Here is a 17718-nt window from a genome sequence, read left to right as displayed (position 1 = left end):
AGGTGTCTGAGTGATGTTAATCATGATGTGATGAAATGATTGTATGTTCCAGTCTTTCCGTGGTGGGTTTTCACACTGAGTAGAAACGTGTTGGACATGGTCTGGAAATGTTTCACACTGCTCCATTCCCAACTTCATTTACTTACAGAAGATATATTTCCATCATTCCACAGCTGGCTGCACAGCCAGAAGCTGTGCTGAAGGTGACAGCTATGTCTCTGCAACTGACAAGGTGGCCGAGAGGTTAAGGCGATGGACTGCTAATCTATTGTGCTTTGCACACGTGGGTTCGGATCCCATCCTTGTCGCTAGTTTTTCAGCTGTTTCGTGTATTATTTATGTTGGGTGAGCTTATGTGTAAAGTCAGCCTCGAAACCTGTTCTTGACAGTGATTCCAGAATTGGTTATACTTTATTAAAATTGAGACAGACAATTGGAATTCTTCACCCAAACTGCACTGGAATGAAGATCAAATAGGGATCACGAAACGGAGCAGGATTTTTCCTCCCCTCCTTCCTTCCATCATTTCTTTCTCTGGATTTGCACCAAGTGAAAGACAAATGGGAAAAGCAAATGGCGAGGGAGCAGATGCAGAAAATTATCCTTTGGCAAGAAATGTATTTTCAAATCTTCTTGATAGATTATGTGCGTGAGCAATGCTTTGGCAGATGGAGTTTAAAATGAGGGGTCATCGACTACCGACGATAGATCAGAGTGTTTTTTTGGAAGAGGTGAGATGTTAGAAACGGTTGAGGAGCAGAGACCCGAATACTGAATTAATAAAAGCTCGTGGACTGGTAGAAAATAATGTGAAAAGTGAACAGAATATGAAGATTGGAACTCATGTTGCAGTGATATAAAGCTCTGTGCTCCTGAAGTAAATGTCCAAACCCAGATTGTGGGGAATCTGTGGAGAGTGATTTGGTTTTTATTCATTCTTGGGTGTGAGTATCGCTGATAAGGCGAGCATTTATTACCCATTCCTATTGCCGTTGAGAAGGTGGTGGAGAGCTGCCTTCTGGAACTGATGCAGTCCATATGGTGCAGGAACACCCACACTGCCGTTGGGGAGGGAGTTCCAGGATTGTGACCCAACAACAGTGAATAAATGGCGATATCGTTCCAAGTCAGGATGGTGAGTGACTTGGAGGGGAACCTGCAGGTAGTGAGTTCCCATGCATCTGCTGCCCTTGTGCTTCGAGGTGGTAGTGGTCACGAGTTTGGAAGGTGCTGTTGAAGGATACTTGGCGAGTTGCTGCAGTACATATGGAGATGGTACACACTGCAGCCACTGTTTACTGGTTGTGGAGGGATTGAATGTTTAAGGTGGTGGGTTAGGTGCCGATCAAGTGCGCTGCTTTGTCCTGGATGGTGTTGAGCTTCTTGAGTGTTGTTGAGTGGGATGTATTCCATCACACTCCTGACTTGTGCCTTGTAGATGGTGGACAGGATTTGGGGTGTCAGGAGGTGAGATACTTGCTGCAGAATTCGTAATCTCTGACCTGCGCTTATAGCCACAGCATAGATGTGACTGGTCCAGTTACGTTTCTGGTCAAGATATTGATGGTGGGGGATTTAACGATGATAATGCTTCTGAATATCAAAAGGTAGATTTTTTTTCTCTCTCATTGGAGATGTTCACTGCTTGGCACTTGTGTGGCCAGAAGGTTGCTTGCCACTTATCAGCTCAAGCCTGAATGTTGTTCAGGTCTTGCTGCTTGCAGGCACAGACTGCTTCAGTATCTGAAGAGTTGTGAGTCATCATCTAACATTCCCACTTCTGACTTATGTTGAGGAGAAAGTCATCAATGAAACAGCTGGGATGTTTGGGTCTAGAATGCTACCCTGAGAAACTCCTGAGGCAATGTCCTGGGCTGAGATGATTGGCCTCCACGAACCACAACCATCTTGTTTTGTGCGACGTACGACTCCAGCAAGTGGAGAGTTTTCCCCCTGATTCCCAGTGACATCAATTTTGCTAGGGATCCTTGATGCCACATTCACTCAAGGGTGGTTCAAGAAGGCAGCCCACCCCACCACCATCTCAAGGGCAATTAAGGATGGGCAGTAAATGCTGGCCTGGCCAGCAACGCCCACATCGCATGAATGAATGAATAAAAAAGTGAAGTATCCCTTGTGTCATTGTTTTGGTAGAAAATATAACCCTGGTGGAATTGCCCCTCTCAATCACACCTCACTTCATAGAACATAGAAATGGAGAAAATTTATGGCACAGAATGAGACCATTTAGCAATCGTGTCTGTGCCAGCTGAAAAAGAGCGATCCAGCCCAATCCCACTTTCCAGGTCTTGGGAATGGGATCTGAACAGATCTCAGAGCTCACATTATGTGAATGTTCTGTTGAAGTATTGGTGAGCTGATATACCAGGGGAGATTCACACTGTTAGACACAGTGTGAAATACATTCAAGTATTTATGAAACATTGTAACATGTGAGTAATATTCCCCATTGCTTTCTCAGCACTGATGGATTGTGAAGTGGGAGGCAGCCGGAAGTCCCAGTGATCCACACTGACCCTCAGCTGAGAATGAAATGAGATAAAGTTCAATCTTCAGCAGCGAGTTGCTGCAGAGAGGTAAGAGTCCTGAATCAAGGAGAGACTTTCTCATACTGCTGTTGAATCTCATTTCAAACACTCCTTGAACTCTCTGCCGAGGAATTCAGAGCTGGAGAATGCCTGTAAAATCAGCCTAAAAATGGAATAAAAAAACACCCACCGTGGGGCTCAAACTCAAAAACTTGAGATTCAGAGTTTCATGCTTTCATCGACTGAGCTCACTAGGCCTGAGACAGTGTCCCCGTCCTGTCTGTTATTGGACAGTGCAGCTGTTGGCTCCATCCCAGGGGCTGAATTTGTTCTGTAAACCATGAACCAGCTTCCTCTCAAATCCCAGTTTTATCAATAAATCCTCTTACAAAATCCCCAAAGTGTGATATATTCCTCTCACTCATCCAGAATAAAAGTTACATCTTTTGCTCTTTTTACCTTCCAAACATTGAACATAGAACATAGAACATACAGCACAGAACAGGCCCTTCGGCCCACAATGTTGTGCCGATCCTTTGTCCTCTGTCAAGGACAATTTAATCTATACCCCATCATTCTCCTTTATCCATATACCTATCCAAAAGCCTTTTGAAAGTCCCTAAAGTTTCTGACTCAACAACTTCCCCGGGCAAGGCATTCCATGCCTCGACCACTCTCTGGGTAAAGAACCTTCCCCTGACATCCCCCTTATATCTCCCACCCTTCACCTTAAATTTATGACCCCTTGTAACGCTTTGCTCCACCCGGGGAAAAAGTTTCTGACTGTCTACCCTATCTATTCCCCTGATCATCTTATAAACCTCTATCATGTCACCCCTCATCCTTCTCCTTTCTAATGAGAAGAGGCCTAGAATGTTCAGCCTTTCCTCGTAAGACTTATTCTCCATTCCAGGCAACATCCTGGTAAATCTCCTCTGCACCCTCTCCAAGGCTTCCACATCCTTCCTAAAATGAGGCGACCAGAACTGCACACAGTACTCCAAATGAGGCCTTACCAAGGTCCTGTACAGCTGCATCATCACCTCACGGCTCTTAAATTCAATCCCTCTGCTAATGAACGCTAACACCCCATATGCCTTCTTCACAGCCCTATCCACTTGAGTTGCAACTTTCAATGATCTATGCACATAGACCCCAAGGTCTCTCTGCTCCTCCACATGCCCAAGAACCCTACCGTTAACCCAGTATTTTGCATTCATGTTTGTCCTTCCAAAATGGACGACCTCACACTTTTCAGGGTTAAACTCCATCTGCCACTTTTCAGCCCAGCACTGCAACCTATCCAAGTCCCTTTGCAGACGACAATAGCCCTCCTCGGTATCCACAACTCCACCAACCTTTGTATCATCTGCAAATTTACTGACCCACCCTTCGACTTCCTCATCCAAGTCGTTAATAAAAATCACAAACAGGAGAGGACCCAGAACTGATCCCTGCGGCACGCCACTGGTAACTGGGCTCCAGGCTGAGTATTTACCATCTAAGACCACTCTCTGCCTTCTATCAGTTAGCCAATTCTTAATCCAATTGGCCACATTCCCCACTATCCCATGCCTCCTGACTTTCTCCATAAGTCTACCATGGGGGACCTTATCAAATGCCTTACTAAAATCCATGTACACCACATCCACTGGTTTACCCTCATCCACTTGCTTGGTCACCTGCTCAAAGAATTCAATCAGGCTTGTGAGGCAAGACCTACCCCTCACAAAACCGTGCTGACTGTCCCGAATCAAGCAGTGTCTTTCCAGATGCTCAGAAATCCTATCCCTCAGCACCTTTTCCATCAACTTGCCTACCACTGAAGTAAGACTAACTGGCCTGTAATTCCCAGGGTTGTTCCTATTCCCTTTCTTGAACAGGGACACAACATTTGCCACCCTCCAATCACCTGGTACCACCCCCGTCAGCAGAGAAGATGAAAAGATCATTGCCAGCGGCTCTGCAATTTCATCCCTTGCTTCCCATAACATCCTTGGATATACCCCGTCAGGCCCGGGAGACTTGTCTATCTTCAAGTTATTCAAAAACCCCAACACATCTTCCCTCCTAACGAGCACTTCCTCGAGCTTACCAGTCTGCTTCCCACCGTCCTCTTCAGTAATACACCCCTTCTCATTCGTAAATACCGAAGAGAAGTACTCATTCAAAACCTCACTTATCTCTTCCGGCTCAACACACAGTCTCCCGCTATTGTCCTTGACCGGACCTACGGTCCCCCTAGTCATCCTCATATTTCTGACATACGCGTAAAAGGCCTTGGGGTTTTCTTTTATCCTACCCGCCAAGCATTTTTCATGCCCTCTCTTAGCTCTCCTAATCCCTTTCTTCAGATCCTTCCTGGCCATCTTGTATCCCTCCAGAGCTATGCCTGTGCCCTTTTTCCTCAACTTTATATACGCATCCTTCTTCTTCCTAACAAGACTCTCAACCTCTCTTGTCAACCACGGTTCCCTCACATGACCATCCCTTCCCTGTCTGACAGGGACATGCTTATCAATGGCCCCTACTATCTGCTCCTTGAAAAAGTTCCACATTTCGACCGTGCCCTTCCCTGCCAGCATATGCTCCCAACTTATGCTCCTCAGTTCCTGCCTGACAGCATCATATCTACCCTTCCCCCAATTGTAAACCTTGCCCTGTTGCACATACCTATCCCTCTCCATTACCACAGTGAATGCTACAGAATTGTGATCACTATCTCCAAAGTGCTCGCCCACCAACAGCTCTATCACTTGCCCTGGTTCATTACCTAGTACCAAATCCAATATTGCCTCCCCTCTGGTCGGGCAGTCTACATACTGAGTCAGAAAAGCTTCCTGGACATACTGCACAAACACTACCCCATCCAAACTATTCGATCTAAAGAGTTGCCAATCAATATTTGGGAAGTTGAAATCCCCCATAATTACTACCCTGTGACTTCTGCTCCTTTCCAAAATCTGTTTCCCAATCTGCTCTTCCACCTCCCTGCTGCTATTGGGGGGCCTATAGAAAACTCCCATCAAGGTGACTGCTCCTTTCCTGTTCCTGACCTCAACCCACAGTGCCTCAGTCGGCAGATCCTCCTCGAAAATTCTTTCAGCAGTTGTTACACTATTTCTAACTAACAATGCCACCCCCCCCCACCTCTTTTACCACCATTCCTAATCTTATGAAAACATCTATAACCAGGTACCTCCAAAAACCATTCCTCCCCCTCACCTATCCACGTTTCAGTGATGGCCACAACATCGTAGTCCCAAGTGCCCATCCACGCCTTCAATTCACTCACCTTATTCCTGATGCTTCTTGCGTTGAAGTATACGCACTTTAACCCTTCTCCGTGCCCATCTGTCCTCTGTGACAGTGCTACCTTCCCCAATACCTCACTACACTCTTTGTCTTTCTGAGTGGACCCACTGGTCCCTGGATTACAAGTCCGGTTCCCATCCCCCTCCCAAACTAGTTTAAACCCTCCCGAACAGTACTAGCAAACCTCCCTCCCAGTATATTGGTGCCCCTCTGGTTCAGATGCAGCCCGTCCTGTTTGAACAGGTCCCATCTTCCCCAGAATGCAGTCCAATTATCCAAGAACTGGAAGCCCTCCCTCCTACACCATTCCTGCAGCCACGTGTTCAGCTGTGCTCTCTCCCTATTCCTAGCCTCACTATCACGTGGCGCCGGCAACAAACCAGAGATAACAACTCTGTCCGTCCGAGCTTTCAGCTTCCAGCCTAACTCCCTAAACTCACTTCTAACATCTGTGCCACCCTTCCTTCCTACGTCGTTGGTGCCAATGTGCACCACGACCTCTGGCTGCTCCCCCTCCCCTTTAAGGATCCTGAAGACGCGATCACAAACATCACGGACCCTGGCACCAGGGAGGCAACAAACCATCCGTGCGTCTCGCCTGCGCCCACAGAACCGCCTGTCCGTACTCCTCACCATCGAGTCCCCGATGACTAGTGCTCTCCCATTCTCCCTCCTTCCCTTCTGAGCCACAGTGCAGGACCCCGTGCCAGAGGCCCGGTCACTGCAGCCTGCCCCCGATAGGCCGTCCCCCCCAACAGTATCTAAAACTGTATACTTGTTGTTGAGGGGAACGACCACAGGAGATCCCTGCACTGACCTCTTCCCACCTCTAACTGTTACCCAGCTGCCTTTGATTTGTGGAGTAACGACCTCCGTGTAGCTTCTATCTATCAACCCCTCAGCTTCCCGAATGATCCTCAGTTCATCCAGCTCCAGCTCCAATTCCCTAACACGGTCTGATAGGAGCTGGAGACGGATGCACTTCCAGCAGGTGAAGTCGGCAGGGCCACCGGAGGTTTCCCTCACCTCGAACATTCTGCAGGAGGAGCAAGACACTACACTGGCTGCCATTTCTTTTATTCAATTACCCCTTAGTTAAGTACAACTATAGATATTAACAAAAACAGTAAATAGCTTACCTGTTCAGTCCTTTTTGGCTAGAGGAGGAGGGTAAAAAGGGTCTTATTATTAGGTTAGAGGAGGAGGATGGGTGGGAGACACTACATGTGTAGTGGCTCGGGTTTACTCAGCTCCGCACCTTTAAGGAAAATACCCACCCAGGAGTCCTCGCTGCCGACCAGCTTCCGGTTCCTCCGGCGCCAAAAGAAACTCAAAGACAAGGAAAACAGTAAGTAAAACAGTAAGTACTTACTTTTAAAACACAGCTCCTGATGCCTTCACTCACCCACCGAAGAGTCGCTACCTTCTATTTGACTTCTATTTTGCTCAGCATTTATTTCTCTCTCCTTTTTATGTTGTGCATTTCCGAATAAACATTTCATTTCAATTATTTATGAGGGATGAAATGAACAGAAGAGATTTTCTGCAATGGTACCAGGGGTGTGGGACAGAGCGAGTGGTTTGGATCTGGAATACACTGCCTGAGAGTGTGCTGGAGGCTGATTCAATCGTGGCTTTCAAAAGGGAATTGGATAAACACCTGAATAGAGAAAATTTGCAGGGTTACAATGAAAGGGCAGAGGAGTGGAATTAGCTAATTTGCTCTTGCAAAGAGCTGTCATGGACATGATGGACTGAATGGTCTCCTTCTGTACTGTAACCATTTGATTCCTTGATTCTAACTCTGTCAAAGTTGTTCTGAACTTGCTCTGCTCCAAGGAGAACAACCCCAGCTTTTCCAGTGTCTGCACATAACTGAAGTTATGAGGAACCATGGGGAACCCACTGTAAACCTTCCTCCAGACAGAAATACAACTGTTCACCACCACACTGTGACCCAGCTGTTCACAATATATATCAATGATTCGGATGTGGGGACCAAATGTACTATTTCCAAGTTCGCAGATGACACAAAACTAGGTGGGAATGTGTGTTGTGAGGAAGATGCAAAGCGGCTTCAAGGGGATTTGGACAGACTTAGTGAGTGGACAAGAAAGTGGCACATGGAATATAATGTGCAAAGATGTGAGGTGGTCCACTTTGGTAGGAGAAACAGATGTGCAGATCATTTCTTAAATGGTAAGAGATTAGAAAGTGTAAATGGACAAAGGGGCCTGGGTGGCCTTGTCAGTAAGTGACTGAAAGCTAACATGCAGGTGCAGCAAGCAATTAGGAAGGCGAATGACATGTTAGACTCGATCACAAGAGGATTTGAGTACAGGAGTAGTGAAGTATTGCTTCAATTGTATATAACCTTGGTTGGACTGCACTTTGGAATACTGTGTGCAGTTTTGGTCCCCTTACCTTAGGAAGGATATCATTGCCATAGAGGGAGTACAACGAAGGTTCACCAGACTTGTTCCCGGGGTGGCGGGACTGTCCTATGAAGAGATTTTGGGGAAACTGGGCCTGTATTCTCTAGAGTTTCGAAGAATGAGAGGTGATCTCATTGAAACTTACCATATATTTAAAGGGATAGACAGGTAGATGAAGCTATTTCCTCTGGTTGAGGAATCTAGAACCAGGGGACACAATTTCAACATAAGGGGAAAGCCACTTAGGACAGAGACGAGGAGAAATTTCTTTTCTCAGAGGGTTGTGAATCTTTGGAATTCTCTACCCTAGAGGGCTGTGGAAGCTCAGTCATTGAGTATGTTTAAAGCAGAGATTGACAGATTTCTAAATGCAAATGACATAGGGGATATGGACATAGTGTGGGAAAAAGGCATTGAAGTGGATGATCAGTCATCATCATATTGAATGGCGGGGTTGGCTCGACGGGCTGAATGGCCTACTCCTGCTCCTATGTTCCTATCAGTCTGCTAATTTCATATCCATGCTGTCATTGTCCCTTTTATTACATGGGCTTCAGTTTTACTGGCAGTCTAGTAAGTGACATCATCAAGAAGGTTTTCAATAAGTCAAATAAGGAGAAATTGTTTCCAGTGGCAAAAGGGTCAGTAACCAGAGGATGTATTTATCAAGTGATTGAGAAAAGAACCAGAGGCGAAATGAGGTCGGGATTTATACGGTGATGTGTTGTGATTTGGAATGCACTGTCTGATCAGGACTTGAAAGCAGATTCAGTAGTAACTTTGAAAAGCAATAGGGATAAATACTGGAAGGAAAATGGACAGATTACAGGAAAAAGCTGAGCATCAGAACTAATTGGATAGCACAACCAAAGAGACAGCATTGACACAATGGACCAAATGGTCTCCTTCTTTGTGTATCATTCTATGGTTTTATGAACATAATGTTGGTACAATTGCTGAGTTGGAAGTGAAGTGAACCCAGATTCCGGGTATTCTAAACACCAGACCCAAACCAACTGAACAAGCCTGTTGTTTAATCTCTGTTTTTCACACCAGCTTCTCCTCGCTCTTTCTGTGTTTCCTGCCTGGTCTGTTCCTCTGACCTTCATTCCTGACACTCTATTGAGAATGGCCAACTCACTGCGCCTCTCACTCCCACCGTCACTCCACCCCTTCACCCACTTCCAAACCTCTCTGTTGAACAGTACCTCACTTCTGCTCCTCTGCTCCATTAATATAACAGGAAAACATTTTCAAACAGACATTTCCAGACAGTGAACATTCCAGTAAGACAAGGTAAAGAGCAGATTCATTCACTTTCAACACAGAGAGAGCAGCTCTCCCTGTTCAGTCTAAGGAGCAGCTGTAGTTTCACTCCCATTAGTCTTAGAGACATGGGCCAGAATTTTAAGGGACCGTTGGAGACGGGAATGGAGGCTGGGGAGGGGGAGGGGGGGTGTATAAAATAGGGATGGAAGACGTTGGACCGGATTTTTCTGTCGGCGGCTGACATGGAGGGCAGACTTCGCACATCCACACGGCAAGAAGGCATTTAAAGTATTTATGAGTCCAATTGTCAGCAATTTTATTCACTGGGTCCAATTGAATTAATAGCACACGGGAACCCTGGGGCTTCAGAGCCTCGCCTGGTTAAAGGAGGTGACTGGGAGGTGGGAGCTGAGTGTTGGCTTCACTGGGAAGCTGTCGGGTGAGGCAGCGTAACTTGGCAGCAAGGGTGGAGGGGGAAAGGGCATCGGGAAACACTGTCAGGCGTGGGGGCCAATGTGCCAGCTCTGCAGGGTGAGCCACACCCGGGTGTTATTGGGGCAGTGCCACCTCATTGAGGGTGACAAATGAGGTAAATGGGGCTGGGTGTTGTTTACTGTGAAGGCCTTGCACTCAGGGAGGGGCAACCTGTCATGGGCCTCATTCACCCTGGATTCGAGGCTCCCATTGAAGAGGAGGAGGAGTAGAGAGGGAGGGAGGGAGGCGCAGGCACCAGCAGGGACACCACAGCAGCTTGGGGGCCCACAGGAGGGCCAGCCTCGAACAGGAGGCTGGAGAAGGAGGCAGAGGAACACGTCAGCCGAGGTTCAACTACCTGCAGATGTCCGAGTGACAGTGTCTCCGCAGACTGCGCCTCTCCACGGAGGTTGTCACTGATCTCTCTGCCATGATGCAGCTGTGCCCCATGGGACTTGGTGGGCACCTGATGCCAGTGTCACTGAAGGCCACAGTGCCACTGAACTTCTCCACCAGCAGATCATTGCGGGGATCCACTGGAGATATGTGTGGAATCTCACAGTCTGTGGTGAATCAGTGCATCAAGGAGGTCACCAATGTCCTGTTCAGGAGGGCCGGTGACTATGTGCACATCGATCCAAACAGTCACGCTGAGAGGGCTATAGGATTCGGGGCCATCGCTGGATTCCCCCAGGAGTAGGGTGTCATCGACTGCACCCATGTGACCATCAAGGCTCCTGCAGACCAGCCAGCAGCCTTCAACAGGAAGGGCTTCCACCTGCTCAGTGTGTCACTGGTCTGTGACCATCACAAATGGATCCTACAGGTGTGTGCACAAATCCCGGGAAGCAGCCACAACGCCTGCATACCAAGGCACTCCCAGGTGCCAGAACATTTCCGTGGCCCCATGTGCTTTCTGAGATGGATCCTTGGAGACAATTGCAACCCAGTGAGAACATGAGTACTGACGCCTGTGAGGAACCCACACAACGATTCAGAGGAGAGGTACAACACCTGCTGCGGGTCAACCCGAGCGACCATCAAAGAGGCCATTGGTCTCCTGAAGATGAGATTCAGGCACTTATATTGTTCCTGTGGAGCTCTTCAGTATGTCCCAGCGAGGGTCTCGCGTATCATGGTGGCTTGCTGTGCTCTGCACAATCTGGCAAAACAGAGGGGTGAGGTCTTGACTCGTGTGGATATCATGGAGTGTGGTGTCTCCTCTGATGATGAGGATGTGGAGGAGGATGCTGCCCAAGCAGTGCCAGATGAAGAACCTCAGGCACAGCAGGAAAGCCTCCATGAGATACACACAAGGGAGACACGAGACACCCTTATACATTCACGTTTCCTTTGAGCCTTACCACCTTCTGGAACCACAGCAATAAAGTCTTAGCTTTAAACAGCCCTGTTGTCACCTCCTTCCTTCCACACTACAGCGCCCAGGTACACATCGCACAGTGACAAGGCCGAAGCTTTGTGAACTCAGGGCTTGGTCCCTCACTTCCAGCCCCTTGGGAGGAAGGGTTGAAATGAAGTCCCAAAGGGCATCAACAATAGGAAGGAGACATAGTGAGAGAACATCATTTCTTTATTCTGTGTGACACCAAACACAACCCTATCCATCTGGAATGTACATTCACCCGTGAACCCCTCAGTGAATCTAGGTGCTCTTCTTAAATCTCTTCCGGGTGTTCCTACCTGCTACTCCCCCTGCTCTGTCAGCTGAGGTGGAGAAAGGCTGCTGACCTTGCTGCTCCATGGCTTGGGATGACATTGGCGGCCGTCCTCTGCTGCCTGAGGCCTGGAGGGCCCTGGCACACTGAGGGCGTCCTGCACAGGTACAGGGACCCCCTCTGTCATCGAGGATGATGGAGGTGGTGGCATCTCTGGTGTCACTGGCAGAGGGACTTTGGAATTACCGTCCACACCAGGAGCACCCTGAGAGGGGCCCGCAGATGTAGCAGCCAGCTGCTCCTCCCCCTTATAAAACACACTTGTACCTCCCTGCTGACCTGAGAGGGACGTGGACCAAGTGGAGAGTTCTGGTGCCTCGTCCCCCCTCTCACCTTGTCGCCACTGGATGGAGCTCCTGGACAAAGTGATGGAGTGCAGGTCTGCGCACATCTCCGGCAGCCACTGATTGGTCTGCTGGATCTGGTTCTCCATGAGAGTCACCAATCTCTCAATGGAGGAAGCCAGACACACCCCCATCAGAGACAGTGCAGCACCCAAGGCCTGGATGGACTCCTCCATCGTCCGTGCTTGGGTACACATAGCCTCTGGCAACTCTGCCAGATGTTGCCTGACCTCTCACTGCAGCTGCAGCATTTCCCGTGTTGCTGGTGACACAAGAGGCACGTCATCAGCCTGGGGCACAGCATGGGCCTGGCCTCCCACAAACCACTAACTCCCAGTGGCCTCGGCTGTCACAGCCTCCGCCAGCTGCCCGGGCCTGTCTGTGATGTGCTCACCAGTTTGCATGCCAGAATCTAACCGCGAACGGATACCCACCAACGTGAGAGTTTCTGTGCTGGTGAAGGGTGCAGGGGAATGAGGTGATGGTGCACCCTCTGAGGCTCCCTCCTCCTCCTCAGACATGTCCGGCTGTCCCCCAGTCTCTCCAGCTCTTTGCTTTTGTCGTTCATCCGGGCCTTCATGAGAAAACAGGGACATTGAAGGGTTAGGGTCTTCCCATCATGACATTCCAACCACCCCTAACGTGCAGCTCCATTGATGCAGTGGTGAACAGATGAGCAGTGTGGCTCCTTTGCAGCAGATGCTCCCTTGTGCCCCAGGAGATGTTCACTCACTCTCTTGGGTAGGTGTCCCTGTCTCTCCATCAGCTATGGAGCAGCTGCTTTGCTGCCCTGCCTGTTCCATGGCCTCCTCCTCCATCGGGATGAGGACATGGAGATAAGGCATCCACCGCCGGTCTTGACACGCTCTTTCCAATTGTGGGATGTCTTCTCCTGCAGACACAATGATGAACAAAGTTAGTCTCCCAGCGGGGACAAGCCCAACATCTCTGATGGTGATAGTCCAGCAGTCCATGATGGGGACACACGTATTCCTCCTGCATGTGGCCCCTCTCGAGGGACTGTGTGAGTTGATACAATGACTGACGTGCACCTCTCACCGAGATGCAGCCAAGCCTCAGGCAGCATGTCCTGCTGCCCTTCCCCAATACACATGACTGGGTGGTCACTCCCTTTCCACCAAACACTCCCTTTCACTCTGCCACATGCAATGTCCAAAGGGTCCAAAGTGTTTTGAGTTTTCGCCTGAGCAGCCTGGATCCGGTCATTGACCCACTTCCTGTACTGGATCCATGTTCTGGGGGTGACCCCACGTCTGCTGACCTCACCGACTATCTTCAGCCAGCTTTGCTTGGTCAGGTGGGCAGGTCTCCACCTCCCATCCCTGGGGAAGAGGATCTTCCACCTTTCTCTTGCCACCTGGAGGAGAACCTGCAGGGAGGCATCGCTAAACCGTGGGACCATGGTCACTGCAGGCTCGCATTCAGCTCCTTACTCAGCAGGCAGCAGAGGCAGCAGAACGGGTCCTGGGGCATCAGAGGCAGCAGAACGTGTCCCGGGACAGCAGAGGCAGCAGAGCGAGTTCTGGGGCAGCAGTGACAGCAGAACGGGTCCTGGGGCAGCAGAGACAGCAGAACGGATCCTGGGGCAGCAGAGGCAGCAGAACGGGTCCTGGGGCAGCAGAGGCAGCAGAACGGGTCCTGGGGCATCAGAGGGCTCTCAGGAAGACACTCCTTTAAACCAGGCAGCAGTGAATGCAGGGTTGGCAGCCCTTTAAATATGGTGTCAGCACCTGCCGTTGTGTCAGATGTCGGTGCCATCGGTGCCTTTTTCCCTGCCTCTGGTCCTTGTTTACATGGGCCCCACGCCTCCCCGTCATTAATTGGTCGGCTGCTCCGTGATCGGAGTCGGTCGGCCACATTTCACTCGTGTGGTGACGACACCCGCTTCCGGTGCCTCTGCCGAGAGCCGCACCGTTCGTTTAAAATTCAGCCCATGGGGTCAAGAGTGGAAAATCTCCCCTCTGATTCTCTCTACTTAAACTGATGGAGACACCAAATTAAAACTGATGAAACCAGGGATTGTATCCTGGTTCTTCTATCTAGTGTTCTCCCAACTGAGCTATTCCATCCTCACTGTGAACTCATCTTTATTGGAGACAAATATAACTCCAGGTGGAATTTCCCACCCGTTCATTCCTCACTTCAGGGGAATGGGACCCGACCAGATCGCGGAACTCAGATTATGTTAATGTTCTGCTCTTGATATCTTAATATTATCTTGCGTTTGAGCCACTTTTAATCAGGTTCAGGGACAAAATCTTCCATCATCCCTTCTCCCACATTCTCTCCCTCTCATTCATTCTTTATTCCTCACAATCCAGAAAGGGTTAGGAATCAGAGCTCACCTCCAAACCCTCTGCACACAGACCTCTGTCTGTCACCCTGTTTGATCCAAGATCCAACAGACCAGTCAATAAATTACACTCTTTATAAGCACAGAAAGCTGCCTCACAGTGTTGGACACAGAGTTAAATACACTGAAGTCTTTTGAAAAAAGTTCATCTTTTGGGTTGTATAATGATGGAAATATACCTTCTGGAAGTAAATGAAATAGGGAATGGAGCGGTGTGAAACATTTCCATACCATGTCCAACACGTTTCTACTCAGTGTGAAAACCCACCACGGAAAGAGTGGAACATGCAATCATTTGATCACATCATGATTAACATCACTCAGACGCCTGAACCATGAGGTCACTGCAGCTGGCTGCACAGCCAGGAGCTGTGCTGAAGGTGACAGCCGTGATCGTGCATCTGACAAGGTGGCTGCAAGGTTAAGGTGGTGGACTGCTAATGCATTGTGTTTTTCATGAATGGGTTCGAATCCCATCCTTGTTAGTTTGTGATTTGGATCGTTCCTTTATTTCTATTGGGGGACTTTTTGCATAAAGTCAGACTGGAAACCTGTTCTTGTCAATTTCCAGACGGTGTTTCCAGAATTGTTTATATATTATTAAAATTGAGACAGACAATTGGGATTCTTCACCCAAATTGGACTGGAATGAAGATCAAATTGGGATCACAAAACGGAGCAAGATTTTCCCTCCCTCCCTTCCTTCCATCTTTATATTCTCTGGATTTACACCAAGTGAAAGACTAATGGGAAAAGCAAACGGCGAGGGAGCAGAAGCAGAATATTATCCTTTGGCAAGAAATTTATTTTCAAATCTTCTTGATAGATTAAGTGAGTGAGCAATGCTTTGACAGAAGGAGTTTAAAATGTGGGGTCATGTAATACTGAAGAAAGATAGATCAGAGTGTTTTTTTGTAAGAGGTGAGATGTTAGAAACTGTGGAGGAGCCGAGACCCGAATACAGAATTACTAAAAGCTAGTGGACTGGGAGAAAATAATGTGAAAAGCGAACGGAATATGAAGTTTGGAACTCATGTTGCAGTTATATAAAGCTCTGTGCTCCTGAAGCGAATGTCCAAGCCCAGATTGTGGGGAATCTGTGGAGAGTGATTTGTTTTTTATTCATTCTTGGATGTGAGTATCGCTGATAAGGTGAGCATTTATTACCCATCCCTAATTGCCCTTGAGAATGTAGTGGTGAGCTGCCTTCTTGAACTGCTACAGTCCATATGGTGTAGGAACACCCACAGTGCTATTGGGGAGGGAGTTCCAGGATTGTGACCCAACAACAGTGAAGAAATGGCGATATCGTTCCAAGTCAGGATGGTGAGTGACTTGGAGGGGAACCTGCAGATGGCGAGTTCCCATGCATCTGCTGCCCTTGTCCTTCGAGGTGGTAGAGGTCACGGGTTTGAAAGGTGCTGTTGAAGGATACATAGCGAGTTACTGCAGTGCATATAGAGATGGTACACACTGCAGACTCTGTGTACTGGTGGTGGAGAGAGTGAATGTTTAAGGTGGTGGGTTAGGTGGCGATTAAGTGGGCTGCTTTGTCCTGGATGGTATTGAGCTTCTTGAGTGTTGTTGAGTGGGATGTATTCCATCACACTCCTGACTTGTGCCTTGTCGATGGTGGACAGGTTTTGGTGTATCAGGAGGTGAGATACTTAGTTTAGTTTAGAGATACAGCACTGAAACAGGCCCTTCGGCCCACCGAGTCTGTGCCGACCATCAACCACCCATTTATATTAATCCTGCACTAATCCCATATTCCTACCACATCCCCACCTGTCCCTATATTTCCCTACCACCTACCTATACTATAGGACAATTTATAATGGCCAATTTACCTACCAACCTGCAAGTCTTTTGGCTTGTGGGAGGAAACCGGAGCACCCGGAGAAAACCCACACAGACACAGGGAGAACTTGCAAACTCCACACAGGCAGTACCCAGAATTGAACCCGGGTTGCAGGAGCTGTGAGGCTGTGGTGCTAACCACTGCGCCACTGTGCCGCCCCTAGAATTCCTAATTTTTCCCACTTGCTGCAGAATTCCTAATCTCTGACCTGCGCTTATTGCCGCAGCATAGATCTGACTGGTCCCGTTTAGTTTCTGGTCAATGGTAACCCCCAACATATTGATGGTGGGGGATTCAGCGATGATAATGCTCTGAATATCAAAAGGTAGATTTTTTTCTCTCTCTCATTGGAGATGTTCACTGCTTGGCACTTGTGTGGCCAGAAGGTGGCTTGTCACTTATCAGCTCAAGCCTGAATATTGTTCAGGTCTTGCTGCTTGTAGGCACAGACTGCTTCAACTGAGGAGTTGTGAATCATCACCTTACATTCCCACTTCTGACTTATTTTGAAGGGAAAGTCGTCAATGAAACAGCTGAGGATGTTTGGGTCTACGACACTACCCTGAGAAACTACTGAAGCAATGTCCTGGGCTGAGATGATTGGCCTCCACGAACCACAACCATCTTGTTTAGTGTGAGGTACAACTCCAGCAAGTGGAGAGTTTTCCCCCTGATTCCCATTGACTTCAATTTTGCTAGGGATCCTTGATGCCACACTCACTCAAGGGCAATCACTCTCACCTCTCCTCTGGAATTCCACTCTTTCATCTCTGTTTGGACCAAGCTGCAATGAGATCATAACAACATAAGATCAGAACAACTAGTAGCAGGAGTAGGCCATTTGGCCCCTCGAGTTTGCTCCGTCATTCAATAGGATCATGGCTGACCTGATCATGACCTCAACCCCACTTTCCTGCCTGCCCACATAACCCTTGGCTCTCTTGTAGATAAAAATCGTGAAGACATTCAATGACCCAGCCTCCACTGCTCTCTGCGGTAGAGAATTCCAAAGATTAATGACGCTCTGAGAGAAGAAATTCCTCCTTAAATGAAAAACCCCTAAATCTGAAACTGTGTCCCCGAGTTCTAGATTCCACCACGAGGGGAAACTTCCTCTCAGCATCTACCCTGTCAAGTCCCCTCAGAATCTTATATGTCTCAATACGTTCACCTTTCATTTTTCTCAACTCCAATGAGTATCGGTCCAACCTGCTCAACTTTCCTCATACGACAACCCCTTCATCACTGGAATAAATCTAGTGAACCTTCTCTGAACTGCCTCCAATGCAAGTATATCCCTCCTTAAATAAGGAAACCAAAACTGTACACAGTACTCTAGGTGTGGTTTCACGAGCACCCTG

General features: G+C 48.3%; 1 non-coding gene across 1 annotated transcript; it reads left to right on the top strand.

The window, feature by feature from the left end:
- Positions 1-226: 226 nt before the first annotated feature.
- Positions 227-308, top strand: trnas-gcu (transfer RNA serine (anticodon GCU)). Its single transcript has one exon. It is a non-coding gene; the product is annotated as a tRNA-Ser (tRNA).
- Positions 309-17718: the final 17410 nt, after the last annotated feature.

This window comes from Heterodontus francisci, unplaced genomic scaffold (genome assembly GCF_036365525.1).
Source record: "Heterodontus francisci isolate sHetFra1 unplaced genomic scaffold, sHetFra1.hap1 HAP1_SCAFFOLD_51_2, whole genome shotgun sequence".
Taxonomy (NCBI): Eukaryota; Metazoa; Chordata; class Chondrichthyes; order Heterodontiformes; family Heterodontidae; genus Heterodontus; species Heterodontus francisci.
This window is presented reverse-complemented; position numbering and strand designations above follow the sequence as displayed.